This window comes from Mauremys mutica, chromosome 2, assembly GCF_020497125.1.
Source record: "Mauremys mutica isolate MM-2020 ecotype Southern chromosome 2, ASM2049712v1, whole genome shotgun sequence".
Lineage (NCBI taxonomy): Eukaryota > Metazoa > Chordata > Testudines > Geoemydidae > Mauremys > Mauremys mutica.
Window position 1 is genome coordinate 253255392 of NC_059073.1, and position 25642 is coordinate 253281033.

General features: G+C 44.3%; 1 protein-coding gene across 2 annotated transcripts in view; it reads left to right on the plus strand.

The window, feature by feature from the left end:
• Positions 1-22343: 22343 nt before the first annotated feature.
• The window catches only part of STEAP4 (STEAP4 metalloreductase), a 38072-nt gene continuing 34773 nt past the window's right edge, over positions 22344-25642 (plus strand). The window contains exon 1 of one of the 2 annotated variants that reach the window (XM_045003919.1): positions 22344-22479. The gene's annotated coding sequence lies outside the window, so the exon portion shown is untranslated. Of the gene's footprint in view, positions 22480-22803; positions 22822-25642 lie in introns of those variants that run through there. The other variant, XM_045003920.1, reaches the window with a different exon arrangement.

Here is a 25642-nt window from a genome sequence, read left to right on the forward strand (position 1 = left end):
TGGGACCACTTGCATGAGTAAGTGCTCAAGCATGAGCAGAGGATGTACAATTTGACCTTTCTGAACCTGCACAATTCAACTCAATGGGAGTTTTGCCATTGACTTCCTGGTAACAAAAATGGACCGGTACGGGCCAGTACTGAGTTCCGGAAAGAACCCACACTGGCACATACTCAGTAAGTCCCTCAGCCCGGGCCACTTCCAGCAGCTCCTATTGGCCCAGAGCAGCAATCCGCGGCCAGTGGGAGCCGCAATCGGCCAGACCTGCAGCTGGGGCAGGTAAACACACCGGCCTGGCCACCAGGGGCTTTCCCTACACAAGCGGCGACCCCTGTTTGAGAAACCCTGCTTTAAATCAACACAGGAGCCCCAGGCAATGTGGGCCAGGTGGCCTGAAAGGGCTGGCTGGGGGATGCTAACCCCCAGCTGCACCCCTTCCACCAGGGCCCTGCCCCTTCTGGGGGCAGAGTTACACCCCACACCGTACCGGTATGTGTCTTCAGTTACTATATATAGTATATAAAAGTTATATTTCCAGAACTCTGGGCCCCATTCACATTGATCAAACAACTATTTTGTTACTTATTTATGGTTTAAAGTTACATATATTAATGTGTATGTCACACACACCAGATATCATCTAAACATACAATAGACTACCATTACAACTGTGACACTGCACTCACCTTTTGTGACTAAGTGCCTCCTCTTGGCTGGTGTGGTACTATCATTTTCTTTTTCTCCTAGAATCCTCTGTAGGTTGTTGACTTCATCAGGTGGGTCTTCTTTGACTCAGCCCTCCAGCTAAGTCATGCAGTCAGCAATGGCTGAATGAACCCTTCCAGGGTAATAAAGATCCAACATGGCCTATCACTGTGCCCTGTTAGCGTCTTTAGCCCATCTCTGGGCTCAGGTCTCAGACCCTTCTGGGCTAGCTTTAAGTCCATCCCTGCTCTGTTATAGAGCTCTGCCCCCAGGGCTTTCTCACAAAAGACAAAGAGTCCTGACCTGTTGGTGCCCCAGCTCTCCAGCCCAGTTCCCTCTTAAATTCAGTCCCCTTTCAGGGTAACAAAATTCAACAAATGGTTGGCCTCCTCGGGGTCTTCAGCCCCATCTCTGGGCCTGTTTAAACTCCAGGCATTTTCTTGGGCTTTCAGTAAAGAGTCTTATCCCCTTCTCAGGGCTTAGGCCACTTCCCCTGTGGCCAGTTAGGGGACCCAGGCCCACCCACTACTCCAAGTAACAACCCAGGAACCCTACAAATAGCAACCATGTGCTGCTTCCTTTAACTCCTTCAATTAGCTGTTACTGTTTTCCCTGGGCTTCTTCCCTTTCACCCAGTCCCTGAGGGTTACAATGTCCAGGTCTGCTCTCTCCTTGCAGAAAGCAAAATGCAGCCAGAACTCAACTTCTAGTTATCTCTTAGGGCCAAGAGCAAAGCACCCTTCCTTGTCACTCAAATTCCACTCAGGAACTGCCCTGTTAAGCCCCTACAGCTCCTTTTAACTGAGTCTGCAGGACTCTGATTGGCTGTTTCTTATGAGGTCTCTCTAGGAAGGCCTGGCGGACCCACCTTTGTTGCTGTTCTCCTGGGGTGGGGTGTAGTAGGGCCACAGGGCCTCCAGCAGGGGGCCTCAAAGGGACAGATACACCCCGTTACAACAACAAACAAAATTCTAACAGAATCTACTGTTTTTCCTCCCTTCACTCAAGAATTTAAAATTGTCACATGCTTTTTGGAGTTTGTTCTATGTGGTCATTGCTACATCAGCGACTCAATAGTATACAATAAAATCATACTTATTTATATCCAACTATTAGGTAACTTTTCATTACTTTTAAGAAAGTGATGCTAAGGGGATGGGTATCTTATCAGTGTCCCATTTCTGAGTACAATCTGAGAATGGGCTCTAGATACTGTAATATTTTTAGTGAAGACTTCTATAGGATTAACAATTAGCTCCATGCTGATGGAACTTTTACAATCATATTTGAATAACTCCCACTTCAGTTACTTAAAATTTCACCTTTACTTTTTTTATCAATTACTTCTAATGTATGCAGAAAAAATCCTTTAGGGAAATGATCAATTGCTAATGGATCTTTTGATAAGACTCTCCAGTGTCACTTGTGAGCTAGGTCTGCTTAATACAATTCTACATCAATAAGATATAAATGGACATTAATTAAATTCATTCCTGATACCTGAGCTGAGCATATCACTAAATTGAAGTAATTAATCAGATCCTCCAAACATTTACAATTAAGGTCTAATTTTCAGCGATCACAGATTGGACTAAAACCATTAAACTCTGCACATATGACAAAACAGCTGTGAAATCATATATGACTTCCCACAGTTTTTCTGACTGGAAGCACAGAGAAAGATAACACTGCACTGCATTCAGATTTACCAGTTATAGTTTAATTTCAAAATCAGTTACACCAGGCTGTATTCACCTGCAAGTTGGAGCTCCTTATAACACATTTTGACCTGATTGACTATTGCCCTGCACCTTATGCAGTCAATTACAACAATGCCAAGTAGGTATAAAATGCTATCAGAGCAGAAAGGTAGCATTTTATATACACTTTGTATTGGTGTACGTGAAATGGACAATCAAGCCCCCTGTCTCTAATAAAGAAGCATGCATGGTGTCTTAATCATATCATTCCATTTTCCCTGATAACTTTAGAGCCTGGAATTTTATAATCTAAGCTTAGTTTTAACTATGTTTCTTGAACACTAATTACTTTAGGGTTTCATATTCTCATATACAGTGTATGAATATGTGTGTGGGTGTGTGTATTTAACATTTGAGATTAAATTAAGAGCACTGATTAAATACAACCATTCTAAAGTGTACTTGATGTAAGAAGCTTGTGTTAATTGTCACTAGAGAAGCAATTTAACACTAAATGCATAGACGGCAAGTTATATGGGCCTGTGGTGCTCATGCTCCACCAATATTCAGGAACATGGGCCCGGCTCCACCAATGTTTGGGCTTATATTTTCAGAGCTGTTCTGTCCATAGGACAAACCGGAGCAACTGCCCTGGGACCCATGCTTTGGGAGGCCCTGTGCTTCAGGGGAATGCGGGGTCCAGGGAGGCCTGGGGAATTAGCGGGGGCCCTGTCACCACCAGCAGCAAGCGACCTGGCCCCAGCCTGCCCGCCCCACTCTGTTCCCCCCCTTTCCACCCATTCACCTCACCTCTTCCTGCCCCTGCTCCGTCCCCACCCTGATTCTTCTCACCCCTGCTCTGCCCCCACCTTGCCCCCATTCCACCCCTTCCCGCAAGCCTCCGCTCCCACCCCGCCTCTTTCAGGCTTCTGCCACCTCCCCCGAGCGACGCCGGGAGCTGATGGGGTGAAGCAGAGAGGGGCGGGCTGGGGCCACGTCGCTCGCTGCTGCTGGCACCAAGCCCCCCACTAGCCTCCCAGGCCACCCTGGACCTCGCGTCCCCCTGAAGCACGGGGCCCCCCAAAGCATGAGGCCCGGGGTGGTTGCCCTAGTCTGTCCTATGGACGGGACAGCTCTGCTTGGACCCGTTCTGGGCATCACCAAAAATTATACAAACCTCGCACCCATAACTAAATGGTTTTCTGCAGCTTTAGAGAGAATTTTTAAGACTTTCATTTTTTCAAGTGTCAGAGAGCACAGCAATAAACTGGCTATTAGAAACCAGCATGAGTTTCCACTATGTTTGCAATATTTATCAGGATACTTCTCCATGACTGCTGCTTCCCTTATGGGCCCATGTTTTATGGTTCATGTCACTTACTGTGCCAGAATTTTATTGCACCATCCTACTGTTACTGGTCCAGACCATCCTTTCCTGCAGCAAATCCTATGGGATGAATCTGAGAGGGAGGCAATCTGCATGAGGATACCCACTACATGATCACAACAGGGAGCAGAGTTTTCTCTAGCATGAAGTCAAGCTTTCCCCACAAACCTGGCTGATGCCCAGATAATCGCAGGAGGCCAGGAGACAGTACACACAAGCACAGTGCCTCTGAAATACCTCTGGCCCCTTGCCATCCTTTCCCACACACACCCATCCTTATTGCAGTGCATCTGCATTTAAGCCACACTATCCAGGGCTACCTCCCAGAAGTCCTGGGAGGAGAGAGGGGCAGCTACTGGAAAAATGATACAAACCCAGGCTATATTTATCCTTTTGTTGTTGTTGTTGTTGGTTTAAATAACAGTCCCAGAAAATACTCAGATAAAATCTTGATGGTGCCAAAAGGGGAGATGTTTTGCATCCCACCCATCCAGTGGCTACTGACACCTCCCTGTGGCCAACCCTTCTCCCCTCGACCCAGTGCAGACCCCAGCCCACACAGAGGCCAAATTCGCATTCAAATATCAGAGGTGCATGCTCATGCAAAATAAATGGCTGAAAAATATTCATTCATTTTAATGAAAATGTTTCGCTACTTTTGCACATCTACACTTTAAAATCACACTACACGGTGAAGTGGCTTATAGGGAATGGGGTATAACAGGCCAAAAGCAGGAATTAGAGCAAAAAATAAGCTGCATTTTGATTCCTAGTTGATGACTGCTAGGAAATTCAAACATACACTTATTCTGAATGATACACATGAACCAACGGGGAGAGACATTTAGAAGTTCAAACCCACAATAACTAATAAAAAAAGATATTCAGTTTTATCAGTCTTGCATAAGTTACGTGTACTCTGGGAGCTGGGGTGGGGGGATGGATTCCCAGCTTGCGTAGATGTACCCATGCTCTCTCTGCTCAAATCTGCATGCTAAAAATAGCAGTGTGCCCAGGGTAGTACGGGCAGCATCTCGGGCTAGCTTTCCAAGTACATTGCCAAGATGCCATTGCCAAGGTGCCAACCTGTATTGATAAAGGGCTAATGCAATTTAACTCAATTGCTAAATATGTTCCTGGGGAAAAAACTGGTAGTAACAGACACTCTGTCATGGAGCCCAGTATCGCACTCAACTACCCATGAACTCAAAGGTGACGTAAAGGCAGATGTGGATGCATGCAGACCACCTTCAGAAAAGAGATTACACCAGCTACAAAAAGCAACTTTCAGCAGATACAACATTTCAAGAAGTTCTAAGTAACATTAGGGCCATAGTTATCTAAAGGACACTAAGAAAGTGACAAGAGACTACTTTGTGGTACATGGACAATTAAGCAAGTCAAATGGACTCATGATTAAAGATGATTGCATTGTAATTCCTAATGAAATAAGAAGAGAAATACTAAATCTCATCCATGAAGGATATCAAGGATTAACTAAATGCCATAACCAGGCCAGACGCAAAGCCAGCCTCTTCCCAGTGTGTGTGTTTTTGGAGGCTGAGGTGGGCCAGACAGAAAATTGAGGTGGATGCCCCCTCCCCCACTTACCATGACACTGCACCCCATGGCCAGGTTGGAAGCTGGAGCCAGGCAGTGGGGGGTGCTGCCTGCTCACAGACCATAAGACCTGCCCTGGCAATAGGGTGACCAGACAGCAAATGTGAAAAATCAAGACAGGGGATGGGGGGTAATAGGAGTCTATATAAGAAAAAGACTCAAAAATCAGGACTGTCCCTATAAAATCGGGACATCTGGTCACCCTACCTGATAAGGGGACCTGGCTCCAGGGCCGGCAGAGCCTTTGGGAGCAGTGACTGTAGGGAGCAGGGCCCAGGAGCCAGAGCTGGAGTGGGTCAGTCAGAGCCACTGTGTGGAGCCACAGACTCTCCACCTGCCCTGAGTGGTGCACCCCGGTGGCCGGGGACATGGGCCACAGGCTGCTCTTAGGCCCCCGGCCTCCTGCTCAGGCTTAATTCTCTACTGCTGCCAGCAGCCAGCCAGCCAGCAACTGCCACTCTCTCTACTCTGCCTTCGGAGCTGGATGGCTAGAGTGTGGCAGCTGCTATGGCGGGGCTAAGGCAAATTTTGGGATGGCTACAGCCCCTGCAAGTCCTCTTCCCCTCCCCCGACCCAGGCCACTTCTGGTGGGGGTTGAGCATCAGCGAGGACATAAAGAATAAAGTATGTGCATCTGAACATTGCAGAACTAACAGACCAACACAACACAAAGAACTTTTAACAACAGCACCTCTACCACACAGAACTTGGACAAGACTAGCTTTATCTGAATTCAGAGGACATCATTGCCTGGCTGTAATGGACTATTTTTCCAAGTATATAGAAATAATATATTTAAAAGACATATTATGTTGCAGTCTTATCGAGGAACAGAAGTGCGTTTTTGTTCACTTTGGTATTCCAGAACAACTAGTGATGGACAAGAGACCACGAGTCACTGTAGCAGAATTCAAGTCATTCCAATGAAATATGGTTTTGATCATATTGCTGGCAGCCCACAATACCCACAAATGAATAGAGAGGCTGAAAGAGCTGCACAGAGGGTCAAGAAAATCCTACAGCAAGCGGATCCATTCCTTGCTCTTCTGAGCTACAGCTCAACACCACCGTCAGCTACTGGATATAGTCTAGCACCAACTCCTGATGGGACGACAACTCAGGTTCTTTTCCAAAGTTGCACTGTAGTTCTGTCTCCAAAGTCGTCAGACATGAAGAGAATGGCCAAATTGGATAAAAATGGAAAAAGAGCTTACAAACACTTTTACCACAGATGTCACTCAGTTAGAGAATTGCCAGTCTAGAACCTGGTGACTGTGTTCACGTCACACTGGATAGAGAAAAAGGAGAACTCCAGCTGTCATAAAGAAAAAGAATTAATTGCCCAGATCATGTGTGACCGAGACTGACAGTGGAGTGTTCAACGTCTACCGTTTGTTCCGCAGAAAGAACAGCCGACAAAGAAAATCCCACAGGAGGCAAATACGGAACAAGAAGAAGATTCAAGGGACTACAAACCGACCACAGCCAGTCATAGCCACTAATGGATAGCCAGATCACCAAGTTGGTAAACATTCAAGATGTGTAATTAGAAAACCAGTGCAATTCAGAGAAGTTTAACAGACTGATACGTTCCGAATTTCAAAGATATGTACAAAATTTACACTATTAGGAATATAGAATTTAAAGGAGGAGATGTAATGGAAAGTGAAACTATATTATGTAGTTCAGCCAATAGATGGTGCTGTGTGGAACATACATTATTTAAGCTAATCTCAGTCATACCATTAAACATTAAAGGTCTTTAGTGAACACATCTGGTGTGGATCACTCTAAGAAGGCAGCTCTGTGTCCAGTCCATATCCAGTACAGAAGCCTGACTTGCTAGTAGCAGCCTTGCAACCCACCACGTACAAGCAATGAATCACACCCACCATCCTGGTAAATTATGGCTGGACAACTACAATGCAGTATGAAGGCATCTGCCCTTAAGATACTCCAGCTAACTCAGAACAATAATGGATCTCCTCAGCAACATGGGCTACCACAAGCACATCAAACCTGTCCTCCATTTTCTGCACTGATTTCCCATAGAATAGTCAAGTTCAGTCTCAGGCCTTAATTTGAAAGTTCTCAATGACCTCGGCCCAGCATATCTAACAGCTGCAAGATGAAGTCTCTGGTCAGCAATTCTGCTTCTCTGGCACAATGGAACTTTTCGCCACAAGAATAAAGCTTGTCTGTCCAGGAGACAGCTTTCTCGGGGGCTGCTTCTAAACTGTGGAACTAACTCCCATAGAAACTAAAATTACCATGAAACTCACCATCTTCAGCTCTAAGCACAAGGCACACTTCTTTGACCCTGCCTTCTACAGTATAGACACATAGTAGTGTGTAAATTTTTTTTTAATCCTACCAAAACATTACACTGTACACAGTGCTGTTCTGAATTTGTTTTTCTTTTTGTGGTTTTGAACTCGATCTTTATGATAACTGATGGGAGTATAGTTGGTTTCAATACTCTCCATCACTCAGCTGTAGAATTGCTGGAAGAAGATAATTGATGGATTATTAGACAGTGTTACCAGAAGGTTTGCAATGCTCCTTGTCACAGAGAACTGAATTATTTGCTTGCCCTTTCCCTTATTGTATTGTCTATGGTTTTCTTTGGAAGGTGAGCAGGCTGGAAAGAGGGTACTCACTCTAACCTGGCTTTTGTTTTCTGCATTCCCCTGTTCTCTTACAATTTGCCTGCTCTGAGTTGCTCTTGGTGGCCTTGATCATCCTCTTCCACCACTTCCTGAGTCTGGGTTAACACTGGAGGAGGAAATGAAGTTGAGGCAGGCTAGGAGGAGGCACGGGCGGGAGGAGGCATAGAGGTATGCACATGGTATCCCCTCCTGTGGCTTTAATCAGAAAAGCTAAACCAATCTATGGCTGTATTTTTTCCCCACAGAACTCCCTTTGGTTCCACAGGGGCAGCCACAGGCAGGGAAAGTCCCTGGTTGAACAGCTTCAATTGAATCACATTGCCCAAGAGCTAGCGGGGACATAGAAGGCTACTGCTGGTGCAGAGGTCCAGGACTAGTGTGTGGATAGCCCTGTTCTCATGCAGGTAACACAGACTCTGTGGGAGTCCTAGGGTTCCCCATGGGGAAGGGGATGGCCCTGGAGCTTTTTCTGCAAGGTAGGGAAGCAGGATGATGGGTGGGCAGTCTCAGTGAGAGTATTATTGTAGAAATGTTCTCTGAAGAAGCCTCCCCTTTGGGTTTCACAATGAGCACGGATGATCTGGACCTCTCCGAAGACTGTTTGGGTCTGCCTGTATTCATGCTATTTAACATTATGTATTTGTATTGCAGTTGCACCTAAAAGAGCCAGTCAAGGATCATTATTTCAGACAGATCTGTTTTTCCCCAAGTAACTTCCTATGATGTTAGCAGCAGATTGTTGACATAAGTGTGGCTTTGCTGGAATTCATTTCCACATGGGATGGTTCTGTTCCCTAGTCCATAATTTTGGTAACCACAAAAAAAAAAAGTTCTCACATTACTAAAATTAGTCCAGTGGGTAACTGCTCTTTCCTGGATCTAGTCATTCTGGTGCAGATGCCTCACAAATCCTTATGAGGCCAATTTCATTTAGAACCTTGTGACTTACTACCATGCTAAAAAAGAAAAGGATGGGGGGAGGGGTCAAATTGATGTAATAAAGGAGACTATATTAGAGGGATGCACATGCTGAAGAATATGTAACCACTCAGGGTTTAACCTTAAGCATTAACAGGAAGTGTTCTGGGACATGATTATGAAATTAAATGCCTGGCTGTAACAGAGACACCAGTCAGTAAACAGGACTGCTGAGACTTTACTGTAATGTGGCTCAATGTTTGTTCTTCTGATACCGTCATCTCCACCCATCCACCCCTAGGATCCACTGTTTGAATTTTCTGGGTTGTTTACCTTTTAACAAGTCCAAACACCATAGGCATTGATTCCATTAGGTAGGGGATAGAGAGTTCAAGAATCTCCTAACAGAACTGGGTACAAGCTACCCTCTTCTCATCATAAGAATAAGGATATATCTAGACTGCTTTCAGCACATTCCCAGGATATGGTGACCAGTCAAATATTGATTTTGCTATCTTAAATTTTACATTCTTGGCTATTCTTCAAGGACCTCTAATTCCTGTCACATTGCAGTAGCTGTAAATCCTGCCTCCAGAAAAATGAATTTAATGTGAGTGGAATGTCATCTCAGAGCAAGAAGCAGGAAAGGCTGCACCTAAGATAATGGGGCCAAACAGAGAACTTGGAAAGAATGAAATAAATCAAATAAAACAACGGTGAAGAGAAAGAGGGAAGAGAAAGGAAGAGCAGAGCAGAAGGTGGGGGATACTGTGAGGACAGGAAGATGGAGGGAAGAGGAAAAGGTGGAGAGAAGAGTTGTCAAGGAGAGAATGTGCATTACAATGTTAAAGTCAGACACAGGAGCTTCTGGGGAAAGTATGGAGGGCACAACCCATCTCCTAGGAGCATACAGCAGAACGTTTGTACAAATGTACAACACTTCAATCCACATTGAATGTGTGTCTGTCCACTGATGAACTTGGAAAACTCAGCAAGTAACTTAGCAAGTATGGGTTTTGGGAACTACTGCAGAGCAACAGTTGCAAGAAAATTTATTTCAAAATACTAGCTTCAGGAAGACAAGCCTTGCAACACTCAGACTATTTATTCTCTGTAGAGTTAACACAGGCAATAGGCACCTGGATCTAAGTACCTGAATTAGCTTAGTTCAGGTGTGAGCAGCCACAGTGAAGAGCCAGATTCAAGTTACTGCATCCTCACTGGTTCTGCACTCCCCGTATGTATTGCTAGGATCTGGGGACAAATGCCATGATTCTTTCCCAGTGAATTGTGGGTGAACATGTTTGTCCTTATGGACACGTGAGGGAAATCCCGGGAAGACACTGGAGGACAATCTGCATTTGAGTGATTTAGCCTGGGTCCTTACTGCAAAACGGGTGGGTCACCAGCCTAAGATGAAAACAGAACCCAGGCTGTAGCCTGTACCCTAGCGATGCCTGCTGATCTGAGTTGAACAATGTCTACCTGTCGAATAAAAATGAAGGTTCCCCTGCCAGTTCAAGGTGGTTCTTTATACCCCCAGCTCTTGTCCCAGCCTCATGAAAACAGGTGAAGCTAGTTGCTGCCTCTTTTCCCAGGAGTTCAAGCCTCAAAGGCTGGGAATCTGCATCAGCTTTGGGATTTTGCTTCAATCACTCCCTTGTGATTCTAGATTCTACATGGAAATCCCTTAGCAAAGAAGGATCACACAAATACATATAATGCTTATTACAGGTCTCTGAATATTCTATGGTCCCATATTATCTGGTCCATCTCGATATAACAGTCTTTGAAATTGTTATGCTTTCAAGGGCTGGCTCATGCATACAGATACCATTCATAACATCAAATACAGTAGACTCAAGACAGGCCTGTGATAACTGTCACAAGAGGATTTCGTGTGTGCATTGTGGGGAGGGGAGTTAGGGGCAACACTTGAGTAAGAGCCCTAGCTAGTTTTGCAGTGAAGACATACCCTCAGAGTGGTGTGAAGTTTCACTATCATCAGTTTGAAGTTTTTCTTTGAGGGAGTAAGGATCCATTGACAATTCAGGACATCAGTGCTACCGTGGTAAAAAAAGGAGTTTCATTATAACTGTTCTACAGTGTGCATGAGGATGTGGCTGAACACATGCATGTGTGTGAATAATACAAATACTGACTGGTTAGAAGGGCAAGAACAAGAATATATTGCTTCAATGGGAAACAAAATGTTTATAGGCACATTTAACTAAATTTTGCTGTCAGTTTCATGTAGAAATCTTCAGTGCTTTTCAGAAAAGGATACAGGTCATGGCAGGAGCAATGTTGTGGGAAAGCAGCAAAGAGTCTTGTGGCACCTTATAGACTAACAGATGTTTTGGAGCATGAGCTTTCGTGGGTGAATACCCATTTCGTCGGATGCATGTGGGAAAGATATTCTAATGATGGCCCTGGGTGGTACTATAGAATCATAGAAATGTAGGGCTGGAAGGGGATCTTGAGAGTTCATCTAGTCTAGCCCCCTGCACATAGGCAGGACCAAGTATACCTAGACCATCCCTGGCAGTTGTTTGTCTATCCTGTCCTTAAAATACTCTAATAATGGGGATTTCTTAGGAGAAAGCCTATTCCAGTGCTTACCTATCCTTACAGTTCGAAAGTTCTTTTCCTAATATCTAACCTAAATCTCCATTGCTGTAGATTAAGCCAATTACTTCTTGTCCTACCTTCAAATGCATATGGAGAACAATTGATCACCGTCATCTTTATAACAGCCCTTAATATAGTTGAAAATTGTTACCAGGTCCCCCCCCTTAGTCTTTTCTCAAAATTAAACATGGCCAATTATTTTAACCTTTGCTTATACACCAAGTTTTCTAAACTTTGTATCATTCTTGTTGCTCGCCTCTGGATTCTTTCCAATTTGTCCACATCTTGTTTAAAGTGTGGCACCCAAACTGAACACAGTACTACCTCTGAGGCCTCACCAGTGCCAAATACAGTGAGACAAATGCAGCGGCGGCTCCAGGCACCAGCACTCCAAGTACGTGCCTGGGCGGCAAGCCACAGGGGTGCCCAGCCTGGCCCTGTGAGGGCAGCAGTCAGGCTGCCTTCAGCGGCTTGCCTGCGGGAGGTCCGCCAGTCCCGCAGATTCGGCGGCAATTCTGCAGGTACACCGAATCCACAGGATCAGGGACCTTCCGCAGGCAAGCTGCCGAAGGCAGCCTGCCTGCCGTGCTTGGGGCGGCAAAAAAGCTAGATCCGCCCCTGCACCCATGTCTTATATACAACACATCCCAGAATATTAGCCTTTTTTGCAATTGTATCACATTGTTGTCTCATATTCAATTTGAGATCTGCTATAACCCCCATATCCTTTTCAGCAGTACCACGACCTAGCCAGTTATTCCCCATTTTGTAGTTGTGCATTTGATTTTTCATTACTAAATGTAGTACTTTGCACTTATCTTAATTGAATGTAAGCTTATTGATTTCAGACCAGTTCTAAAATTTCGCAGGGTCATTTTGAATTCTAATCTTGTCTCCCCCTACTCCCAGTTTGGTGTCATCTGCAAATTTTATGAGCATACTCTACACTCCATTTTTCAAGTCATTAAGGAAAATATTGAATACCATCAGACCAAGGATTGACTTCTGTGGGACCCCTCCAGATATGTTCTCCCAGTTTGACAGCAAACCATTGATAATTACATTCTGAGTACAGTCTTTTAACCAGTTGTGCAACTACCTTATAATAGTTTTGTGTAGACAACATTTCCCTCTTTTGCTGATGGGATTGTCATGTGGGACTGTGTCAAAAACCTTTCTAAAATCAAGATATATCACATCTACTGCTTCCCCTCATCCACTAAGCTAGTAACCCCATCAAAGAAGGAAATTAAGTTTGTCTGGCATAATTTGTTCTCGACAAGTCCATGTTAGTTATTCCGTAAAACCCCATTATCCTGTAGGTGCTTACAAATTGATTTTTTACTAATTTATTCATCTCTTTCAAATAGCAAAGTTGGGCTGACTGGTCTACAATTTCCCCAGTCCTCTTTGTTTCCCTTTTTAAAGATAGGTACTGTGTTTGCCCTTCTCCAGCCTTCTGGGACCTCACCTGATTCCTTGAGCTCCCAAAGATCATCACCAATGGTTCCAAGGTTGCTTCAGCTAGTTCCTTAAGTATTCTAGGAGGAATTTCATCGGGTCCTGCCATCTTAAATACAGCTAATGTAATTAAATATTCTTTAAATTGTTCTTTCCCTATTCTGGGTTGTGTTCCTTCCCCCTTGATGGTAATATTAATTGTGTTAAGTACCTGTGCACAATTAACTTTTTAGTGAAGACTGTAGCAAATAGGCATTAAACACCCCAGTCCTCAGTCATCCATTACTAGCTCTCCTTCCTCACTAGTTATTTCTCCCATTGTCTTTGTCTTTCTCTTGCCCTTATGCATTTAAAGAACCTATTCTTATTGCCTTCTATGTTCCTTGCTCGGTGTAACTCATGTTGTGCCTTAGTCTTCCCGGTTTTGCCCCTACATGATTGTGCTATTCTTTTGTACTCACCTTTAGCAATTTGTCCATGTTTCCTCTTTTTGAAGGATTCCTTTTTGATTTTGAGTCATGAAAGAGCTCGTGATGCAGCCATATTGGCCTTTTACCGTTCTTCCCATCTTCCCTTTGCATTGGGATAGTTCGCTGTTGTGTTTTTAACATTGTCTCTCTGAGAAACTGCCAGCTCTCCTGAACTCTGTTTTCCCTCAGATATTCTTCCCATGGGACCTTGCCTATGAGTTCTGGGTTTGTTAAAGTCTGCTTTTTTCACATCTATTGTCCTTATTTTGCTGCTGTCTCTCATCTCTTTCTTTAGAATCATGAAGTCTATCAGTTCATGATCACTTTCACCCAAGTTGCCTTCCACCTGCAGATTCGCAACCAATTCATCCCTGTCAGGCAGAATCAAGTCTAAAATGGCTTCCCCGCCTCTTCCTGGTTACTTACTACACATTTTACACCAAAAAATTGTCCCCAGTACATGCCAAGAACTTACTGGACATTTAGTGTTTCAACAGATGTCTGGGTAGTTAAAATCCCTCATTACTACCATGACTTGTGTTATTGATATTTCTGTCATTTGTTCTAGAAATGCCTCACTGGCCTCCTCTCCCTGATTTGGTAGTGTGTAATAGACCTCTACCATGATGTCACCCCTGGTTTTTTATTCTCCTTTTATCTTTACACAGAGACTTTCAGCTGGTCTGCCACTCACTTCCTTCTGGACCTCAGAACAGGTTAATATATTCTTGATGGATAACACAATACCTCTTCTCTTTTTTACCTGCCTGTCTTTCCTGAGCAAGCTATCCCCCTCTTTACCAATATTCCAGTTATGAGATTATCCCACCAAGGCTCCGTGATGCCAGGGTTAAGTAATACTTTATCTTATGTACTAGCATTTCCATTTCTTCTTGTTTATTCTCCATACTCCTTTTATTTGTGTATATACATATAAGATGCTGAGCAGATTCCCCCAACATCTAGCTCTCTGTTATGATCACCATCACCCCCAATGCCTTCTTTCTCCCCCTCCCCCCCAAGGTACAATGATGCCAGTTCTGTCTGCTTTCAGGTGCCAGCTCTCTCCTTCCTCTGTTGATGACAATGATTTTGCTTAAGTGAACAGATTTTCATTAACCGGCCTCAAGCTAACACACTAAAAATAGCAGTGTGGATGTTGCAGCTGTGGCAGAGACACTGGCTAGCCACCTGAGCTCAAACCCAGGATATCGGGTGCTGTTGAGAGCCCAAGTTGCTGCTACTACAGCCACAACATCTACACTATTATTCTGAGCATACTAGCTTGAGCCCTCTGCCCCCACCCAGGGCAAGTCTGTCTACCCAGGCAGGGAAGCTCACTCCCAGATGCAGTGTAGACACACCCTATGTTGGTGGGTTTGTAGGGAGTTGTGTACTTTGGATGTCCGTGATGATGCCATCAAATATGCCCTATTTCTTACTGTGTGGTGTCCTTCCTTATGTTTAAGGGACCTAACAGGTGAGATGAGATTTCTAATTTCCTCATGGATAAGATCACTCAGATCCAGACTAGCCTGAATGTATTTGTGATATCAGGTCCGTGTCTACAGGTGACTGTAAGCTGATGAGCTATTGCATTAGCTGGGGAAGGTGAAATCATGTTCCAAATGACTGTTTCATTCCAGTTCCTTTCTTTATTAATGTAGAAACAGAGATTCAAAGCAACTCAAAGCTGGCTTACTGCCCTTAATGACTTGTCTTAGCCCTTATCTCCAGGGTTCCACAGCCCTCCTGAGTTAAGGCTTCTCCACAACTCGCTCCTGCTCCATGCAGGTGTCCCTTTCTCAAGACTTATGCTGACAGGTGCAGAGTGTCCCTCCCGAGTCCTTCCTTCACCCTGGGCCTCTCCTGTCTGCTCCTCTTCTTAACAGAAGGAACCCCTGTACAGGAACTCCTCACTTAACATTGTAGTTATGTTCCTGAAAAATGTGACTTTAAGCGAAACGATGTTAAGCGAATCCAATTTCCCCATAAGAATTAATGTAAATGAGGAGGTTAGGTTCCAGGGAAATTTTTTTCACCAGACAAAAGACTCTCTCTCTCTCTCTCTCTCTCTCTCTCTCTCTCTCTCTCTATATATATATATATATATATATATATATATACAGACACACACACACACACACACGCAGTATAAATTTTAAACAAACAATTTAATACTGGTTCACAGTGATGATGATTGTGAAGCTTGGTTGAGGTGGAGGAGTCAGAGGGTGGGATATTTCCCAGGGAATGCCTTACTGCTAAATGAACTATCAATTGACTGAGCCCTGAAGGATTAACTCTCACAACACTCTACAAGGCAGCAGGAAAGGAGGGAGGGCAGACAGAGACACATACCCTGTGTGTGAGAGAAAAAATGTGCATTTCCCCTTTAAGTAGCTGACCCCAGGCATAAGTATACTGCCTTGTTAATTAAATCAGCTTGCTGAGATCTGAGACGACAGCTACTGCCTAGAAGCTCCCTCCCTACCATCGTGTGTCCCCTCTGCTCTATGGATATTTAGGCATCTGTCCCGCATCCCGACCGATCTTTTTTGTGCTGCACTCACCCAGGTGTGTTGCTGTGATGTCTGGGAACACGTTCTATGGTTCTTTGTGCTGCTCTGTTCAGAGAAGAACCACAAGAATAATGAAAGGATTAGAAATTATTGTACTAATCCCTTTGGAATGCAGCAGCTGTGGTCTACTAGACAGGGGATAATTGATGCATTTCACTGGAATTATCACCTTCATCTTCTTCCTTTCAGCCACAGCAGAGAAGTTGTCACTTCCCCCATTGGAGGAGTGGGCATGGAGGGATCCCTAGTTCTTGCCTTGCTAAAGCTACTCCCCTGCTGTGAGAAAAGATGTGCCCTTCCAAAGACTGTGTTTATAACCCTGCTTGCCAATGTCCTGAAACTGCAGGTCCTGGAGAGAGGCCTTGACACCACACTTGGGGTGTAGTAGAGAAGGGGATCTTTTGTCAGACAGGTCCTTTCCTATCAGAGAGAAACTCAGCTTATAGCAAGTCATTTTGTGACAAAAACCATATCACTAAAGGAGGGTTCCACTGTATATATTTTGAGAGAGAAATTTGTAATCCCTAAATCAACTAGCAGATAAAAATTTTGAGGTTTACTAATGAAAAGCACTGAATACAAGTTAGATATTATTTATTTCACTGCTCTGGTAACTTGATCATTATATTTCATGTCTGAAAGGTCAAACATTATTTTTAAGAAAAAAACCAGAACAACTTTTACAGTATTTAACAATAGGGTTGCAGTATTCAAATGAACTTGCCATTTGTATGATAATTAGCTGAATCACTTCCAATGGCACAAGCATAACAGTGAGTAGTGGTCTTGAAATTGAACTGTATAAAAGAGAATAGGTAATATTCCTCTAACATCCTGAATGTAATTTAAAAAAGCAAGTCAAATGACAGTTTTGCATAACTATTTTAATAAACATGTATCTGTGACATAATTCAATTACACTGCACACTAAACACATAAAGACCCTGAAAAAGGCTTGACACATCTCAATGGTCTGATGACATTAGAAACCACTCAACCACTCTATCCTGGAGCTTATCATGCTGTCATCAGAAGTTATTTACCCATCTAAGTATAGTTCATTATGGCATGGTCTTAATATGCATAGTTACCTATGCATTACAATCTGTCTCTGCAATTAATTGTACTATCACAAACATAACATCATATACCAGTCCTACTGAAATTGGCACAACTCTAATTACATCAAAGGAATTATACTAGCATTGAATGACCTTATATCTTCATCTGTTCCTACTGCTTGTTCCTCAGTTGAAAATAATGATCGTGTTTAGAACAGTAAACAAAAGAAAGGGAAATGTAAAACATATGTTGTCCTGAAGAACTGGCCTCTGAATAGGATGTTTTTCCGTGTACTTCATGAAACTTCAGCCTTTAACTCCTTAGTTTCAGAAGTTCCCAGCAAGAAGGCTAGTACTGAAAATGAATTTTCCAGGAGTTGATAGCAGTATGGATTACAAACAGTGAGTTAAATACTGAACTGTACATAATCAGTAGATCTCTAGTTCGATTGCCTGGTCTGGTTTTCATTATATATCTTGTTCAAAGTCATTAATATTTTTTTACTATAGCTTCAGTTCATTCATTACATTTTAGTTTCAAAGCTGCTAAATATACAGCATAAAATACCAACTATGGTTACAGCAGCAGAAATACACATTTGTGGGAACTTATAAAGCACAGATATTGAGGGGGGAGAAAGCTGCCAAGTGGCCTCCTGCTCAAATATAATTAAGTCATAATACATTAAAAAATTCTCTCCAATATCTGAGTCCTACCAAGTGAGCTGGTTTCAGAAAATTATTATGAAGGAAACTACAGGACAGGCATCAAATCCAGGGTGAGAGGTTGGCTTTCCACAAGATGTCCCATGGTAACCCCATCCAAACACAACAGTATTGCCTTGTGGAATTGACATAAATCCAAATAAAGGCATAAAGAGGAGGAGAAAACACCAGCCCAGGCTCATGGACATTGCTGAATAAACTTTAGGAAAAGACCAGACTGACAGATGTGTTAGGATAGTTTATGGCAACAGTTCACAACAGACAGTCCACAGCCCCCTGGGCATCCACGAACCCTTTCAGCTGGGCCACGAGATTTCGCGGCTAAAACTCAGAGGCTGAGCCCCAGAACCTCCCATGAGGCTGAAGCCAGGAGCTGTGGGACTAAAGCCCTGGTCCCTGGTGCCCCCCGTAGGGCAGAAGCCCTGAGCCCATGGGCAGAGTTGGGGGGACATAGGGGTGTTGCCCCTCCCTGAAACTACAGTGCAAGAGCTGAGGTGAGTCGGGGGTAGAGGTGATGCTTCCTTCCTGGACCCCACCGTGCAGAGCTGACTCGACCCACACAGACTCCTGCCCACCCAGAACAGAAGTCAAACTACACCTATGCCTGAGTGCCACCCCTTCCCACCCCCCCAGCCCCCGGCCCAGAGCCTCAAGTTCCCCGCCCTTCGCTGCTGGGCCGTGGCATTTTTATAGCATGTTGTGGGGGCCTCAGAAAGAAAAAGGTTGAGAACCCCTGGTTTTGGGGACACCTCTAAGCAACTATTCAAGTCTGGCCTAGGCTGACAGGAGCTGACAGACTTTACTATCTGTTCAGAGGTCTTTATGAAATAAGTCAGCCAAACAGCCATTCTCATTTCAGTCTCTCTATTCTGTCGGACATGCAGTCACAGAACAAAAATAATTTGTCCAGTCCTGTGAGATGCTCTGCACCCATTGGTTGATGATGATGTTCAGCAACTTCCGGAACAAAGCACTTGCAGTATCAGACACCATCACAACTACACAATAGCTCACCTCCCATTGCACAAATGTACCTTTCTGCACCAACCAGGGTAGGGCAAACCTTCACAGCCTAACTCTGCCCTGCCAATCATTTAAAGAATTTTTATCAATATTTTATGCCAATTATTTTCTTTCATTTGACCTGTTGGTGATGATTGTATTCTAGTGAAACTTCAGTTACAGGTATTTTGGTTTCCACCTGAGATTAAAAAACACTAAACTTTAAAACTACCCATCAGACAAGATACAGAACTACCATGAAATATAATTTCAGGAGGTTGTGTAAAACCTAGAGATCACTTTGTCTAGGGTGTCAGTTATTTTGATGAGGATGCTTTAGCATATTGACAACCAAAGTAGTCTGCAGAGGGCATATTCCAAGAAGCAAATGAACACCTGTGTTCTCCAGAATTGTAGCCTTGGAATACATTTCAAGGCAAGACTAATCAGGTGCACAGCAGTCTAGGCTGGATGTGACAAAGGTATGTATGATTATGGCAAGCTCTACATCCCAAGAAAAACCATTGGATTTTCCAGGTAAGACAGACTTATCAAGGATGACTATTGCCTATAGTCACAACATAGTCATATATGCTGAAAGAGCAATCAAGGATGATGGCAAATTCCACAGCCGTTTCACCACTGAGAGCCTGACTTATGACACCAATCACCACCTCACAATGCAGCATCTCACAATACTGCAAAGACTATATAATGCCCCAATGGGCATTATTTAGTCTTTGCTGCATTGAGTTTTAACCAATTGTCTTTAATCCCAATGAAAAAAAGTTGGCTGGCAAAGAAACAGTCTAATAGCCAAGAAACAGGCAATAATGAAAGAATTGAAAGTGCTGCATATAGTGGTGCATTTTGACATCCACATACTGATGTTATCTCAGACCATAGTTTCATATGATCTCCCCCACTAGCCTTTATGTATATTTAAGAGTAGGAGGATACTATGGCACCCTATAGGTACCGATGAACAAGTGCCTATGAACTCTCCTCCTTTCCAGGAATTATCAAAGCCATTCAAGAACAACCCTACCCATTCCCACCAAGAACCACAGCCTCAGACAGATAGCGTCAATGGTTATTGAAAGATCTAACCATAGAGGCCGACGTCTAATGACACCGGTGAGTGCTCAACCCCCCTCTGCCTCCGGCCCCGCCCCACCCCCATTCCAACCCCTTCCCCAAATCCCCACCAGCCCCACCTCTTTCCCGCCTCCTCCCCTGAGTGCACCATGTTCCCGCTCCTCCCCCTCCCTCCATGAGCTTGCTACTGCTACAGCTGTTTGGCAGTGGCAAGCGCTGGGAGGAGCAGGGAGGAGGTGCGCTCAGGGGTGGAGGCGAAGGAGGAGAGAAAGTGGGGCGGGGAGCTTGGCTGCTTGGCTGCCAGTGGGTGCAGAGCACCCACTAATTTTTCCCCGTAAGTGCTCCAGCCCTGAAGCACCCACATAGTTGGTGCCTATGGGCAGCTTATCAGTGTTGTTGTAGTCCTGTTGGTCCCAGGATATTAGCTAGACAAGGTGGATGAGGTAATATATTTTACTGGAACAACTTCTGTTATTAAAGTTGGTCCAGTAAAAGGTATTACCTCACCCACCTTGTCTCGCTAGTTCCTTTGCCCACAGTATGCACTGTTTAGACTGTGCCTTGTTACCCTTCCCAGCTCTCTAATTCATTGTCTTGTGATTGGCACGAAGGGAGCTAGTTTGGCATAGCATGCGGCTTTAAAGTATTATAGCAAACAGGAAAGTACTCAAGCATCATTGGTGTCCATTCCCTTACTGTGTCAGTGTGATTCTGACCAAAAAAAAAAAAAAAAAGATTGTGTCCCTCTCCTTTCCCCCTTACCTCTTAAATGCTGTACTTTCTCCAAAGAGGACAGTGACACCCTTTATATTCTGGCTTAGCGATCAGGTTGGGCAAAACCAGTGATTTATTTAGATGAAGGGAGCTAGAAAAGTCACCCCCTCTCTCCAAAAGAATGAGCTGTTCCCTGGCTTTTAACATTTGATAGCTCCCCACTCTCTGTATATTTGTCTTTGGCCTGCGTTATCATTTGTTACATTACAAAATGTTGTTTCCCTGGATCTGCAGCTTCAGGACATTTGCGTAACACAGCCACTCCGAACAGTTCCCATCTAGGACTTTTACAAATAAATCACTGGGCAGGAAACAGACCAAAGCCAGCCAACTTTCTGGTGTTTGCATCTAGTAATAATTGGGAAATTCCAACAATATCAAAATCACTGGCATGTGTTCCCAGCCCAAAGCCTCTATTCTGATATAATGCCTTGCCAGAAAGCACAGAGGCAGCTACAGAGAAGATTTGGAAGGCTTGTCCCCTACATGGGGGAATTATGAGCTAACATCCCCCAGAAAACAACCTGTTGCTCAAATCCAGCCGACTAGCTGTTATCTTCCTGCACCCTTCTGGCTCCATGGTGAGGCTTCCGAGCAAGGGGCGTGACAGGTGACTGTTGCTTCCTTCCAGCGAGGGTGGGCCATAGACACCTGCAGATCCTGCCACTGAAGGGCTTAAACAAGAGTAGCTCCGCTGAGTTTGGGGAGGGTGCAAGGCCCCATCTCAAGCAGGGGAAGCTCTGTGTTTTTTGCCGCCCCAAGCACGGCAGTCACGCAGATTCGGTGGCATTTCTGCGGGTGATCTGCCAGTCCCGCACCTTTGGCGTACCCGCTGCCGAATTACCGCGAAAGCTGCGGGACCGGCGGACCTCCCGCAGGCAAGCCGCCGAAGGCTGCCTGACTGCCACCCTCACAACAACCGGCAGGCCGCCCTCCACGGCTTGCCGCCCCAGGCACGTGCTTGCTGCGCTGGTGCCTGGAGCCGCCCTGATCTCAGGGGACCCACCTTAGGCCCACCCCTACTTTGAAGGGCTCAGGTTCCCACCAGGGCTGTGCCTGGCGCTGGGTGGTGGTAGGGGCAGGGCACAGGCCGTTCTCAAGCTGCCCCGTCACTTGCCCTGGCAGAGCCCAGCCCCGCCCTGCCTTGGCATCAGTTAGGCCAGTTTCAGGGCCCCTCTCCTGCCCCAGCGCTGCCGGGCGGCCGCGATCAGCCAGAGCAACACGCTGCCCCTCCCGGCCTGGGCAGTGGGCACAGAGCCAGCCCCGTGCCTAGGGCCCCCGTGTCCCACCCGCTCCCGCAGTGCTGTGTCCCCAGCCACGCCCGGCTCCTGCAGCTGCTGCGCCCCGCAGCGGGTCAGCCAGAGCCGGCCGGGCGCCAGGCGCGTGGCGGTGCCAGCCTGACCCCTCTCGCCCCGCACAGCTGCCGGGTTTTCCCGGGGACGCTGCCGGGAAATTCTCACTCTGCACAGTGGGCAGCCTTGCAAAACCTCTCTCTCTCCCCGCTCCTCCCCGCCCCGCTGGCGGATAAATGCCTGGCAGGCTCGCGCGTCCCACAGCTCTTCCACTCCGCTCCGAGCTGTGAGACGCGGCTCTGCAGCGACCCGAGCCCGGCTGGGGAGGCGCTGGTTTGCTCACTACAGGCATCATCCCTCACCGAGAGTCGCGGGAGGGGGAGGTAAGTTAAGTTTCTCAGGTGTCCCTCGCCTCCCGCAGCTCCAGCGGAGCGGGACTGCTCGCCAAATTGCTCCCTGCCGTTTCTAACCCGAGGCAGGTTATATTTTTGCCAAGTCTGCACTACTCAGATGGCCATGAACTCAAACTGCTAAAGTGTCCCGTAGGAGTTTGCCCTGACTTTCCCCCGTGACATACCTAGGGATGTCTCGCTTCCTGTCTCTTTCTTCTCTGTTAATCACCTTTCACAACATGTTCCTCGCGAAGAGGTGATGGAAAGGGGCACCACCCGAGATTTGTTGGGACTTTTTTGTAAGATAAAAATTAACTGTGGACTGGAAATCAAGTCAGTCTGTTACAGAGTTCATAGTTTTTAAAAACACAAAATCCGATCCCAGGTTTATTCAGTCTTTTAAAGGTATTTGTCATATTTAAAGGAAGTAAGCAAAGCACCCAGAAATACTGCTTTTGTTTTAAAAAAAAAATACATAAAAATACTAACTAGACTGAAAAGCAGAGTTTCTTGGTAACTACAATACCAGAAATTTTGCTTTGGATTTTAGCAATCAAAGCAAAAACATTCCCATGGTATTTGATTTTCCTGATCCTGTAGTTATAACTCATCAGTTGTTGAAAGGATAGCTAGATACTGCAAATTTCTTTTTCCTTTTGCAGATTCTGATATGGACTTCATTGTTGCTATGGTCAGAAATCAGTGTTTCAGTAATAATGTATTATTGTTTAAAATGTATATTTTATAGGTTGATAAGCAAATGTCTCCTTTGTTGCAGAAGGGGAAAGATTTTTCCCTAACAATAACTTGTACCAGACTATTAATTCAGAGGCCACTTGAGGCTGTCAGAACTATTCCTATCTTTGATATATGAAAATTTCATATTCCCTGTAAACTTGCAATCATATAAAACGTCACTCAAAGGACAGCACATTTTTTTCAGATTCTTGTTCTTTTATAAAACGATGCATTCAGTTGAGGCTGTAATTTATTCATTTATTTTTCTTTTTTTGAGATACGGCCTTTCCAAAGTTCCCAGATTTGTTGATAGTAATGATTCAGAATAGCATGAAATTGTAATAACTAAGAAAGTACTCTTACTGCACCAAAATATTTCAGTAGTCTATGCGAAATCAAGTTTACTAGTACTTTCTTCTTCCAGAGTGAAAAGTACTTAACATGTTTGTATAGCAGTGGGCCGGACAACATGTTCCAATTACTTCCCTTCTTAGAACACAGAAGACACGTAGCTGGCTAAAATAGCACACTTAGTGATACACAGGAGTATTACAAACACTTTAAAGCATGATATTGAGTACATTCTAAGTCTACTCTTGTGTATCCAAATCCCTTTTCTTAGTTCATTTTGAGATTGTCTTAGGACAAAATGGAAGGAGAAAGCAGCTCCAAAACATACTCACTAATAGAAATGGTAGGAAAAAAACATCATTTCATGTGATTTTTTTTCATTTGATTTTCAAGAAATTTTCTGGATGATATGATTTTTATTTCAATTTGGAATCAAATTTTAATTTCATTTTTATTTTTGAAGACTAGTTTTTTTCCAGTTTTACGGTATCCCTCCTCACACTCACTTTGTCTTCCTTTATTCTGGTTTGTCACTGAGTGCAATAAAACAAATAAATGTCCAGGAACCATCCTACCCAACTCCCACCCACACTCCTTTTTACACTCTAACTTTTCAAAACTTCTCCAACTTTGGAAGGGTTACCAAGTGTCAAGCAGAAAAGTGAAATTCAAACTTTACAAAAGTTACCAAGTTGGAGAAGCTCTGAAAAGTCTTTTTTTGGTGGGGGAAGAGAGGAGAGAAGGAAAAGGGGGGAAATGACAAAGTATGGGAGGGCAGCCTTGGACATTATTCGTGTTATTGTATTCAGTCACTAAAAAGAAGGGGCAAGGGAGATGGGGGGGCAAAACTTTCAGATTCTTTTCATCTTTCAAAACTAAAAGAAAATTTCAATTTGAAATGTCATTTCAAAATTTCCCCATCAAAAATAGAAAGAAAAAAATCACCAAAAGTGATATTTTCCTACAGAAACACATTGTTTTCAGTGAAACCTCATTTTTCAACCAGAAAGGTTTAAGCCAAAAAATGTCAAGCTGCATTCATTAAACACCCAGGAAAATCCTGTTCTCAAGTGAGGCCAGGGGTCTTTATACAACAAAATCCATCTCAAAATTAACTATAAGACTGGATTTAAAATGTGTGTGTGCGCACGCACCCATACACATGGGGCTAGTTGTAGCTAGGCTTGAAAATCTGTTTTGTGATAGAGGGCATGTAAGGAACAGCCCAAGATCAATTCCAACATGGGAGACTAACTGTCCGTTTATCCACACCTGCCATAATAAAGTGTCTGAACAGTCAGTCGTTTTACACACAAAACTCCCATTGACTTCAACACAAGTTTCACACATGTACTGACTACAGGCCTGGGACATTACTGTTTTTTACTTCGCATTGCAAATAAGGGCGAATTGGAATAATAAGGGCATTGCACCTGATACCAGTCCATGAGGTTGGCTAGTCATTCATCATGTTACTATGGAGACCTAACTTTCAGAGTACTGTACCTCCAGAACTCCTGCAGGGCTTAGAGCTGCCACCAAATTGCTAAGAGCGGAACAAGCCCAAATCAGCATTATGTCTTATGTATCATGTTCTAAAGTACACGGATATAGGAAATATCATGTGGTGTTTCTGTACATCTCTATTGCTTTAGCACCATTATTGGGTGGCAGCAGTCTTCAGAGAGAAGCCACCATAGTTTCTATTATATAATTTAAGTAACCCGTGGTCTCTGAGTCAGGCTCATCCCTGGTTTAATTCCATTTATTTATTTCCCCCTGAAATGTGAGAGATCATGGCAGAGGAGATGTTTTTGGTCTTAGAAGGCTGAAGTTAGTTTAAACCGCACTAATGGGGCTTTAGGAGCTATGAGTACAGTTGTAACGAAGAAACAATGAATGATATTAGAGAATGACAGGGTGGCTGAAAAGCCTTGGTTTATGTGCACAGACACCTTTGTGACTGACCTTATTTGGTCAGGAAAGGGGTAAGAACAAAAAGATTTCTTTCTGATCCCTCTAGTCCTTCTGTTTCACAACAGATTAAGAAGAAAAAAGCCCACAA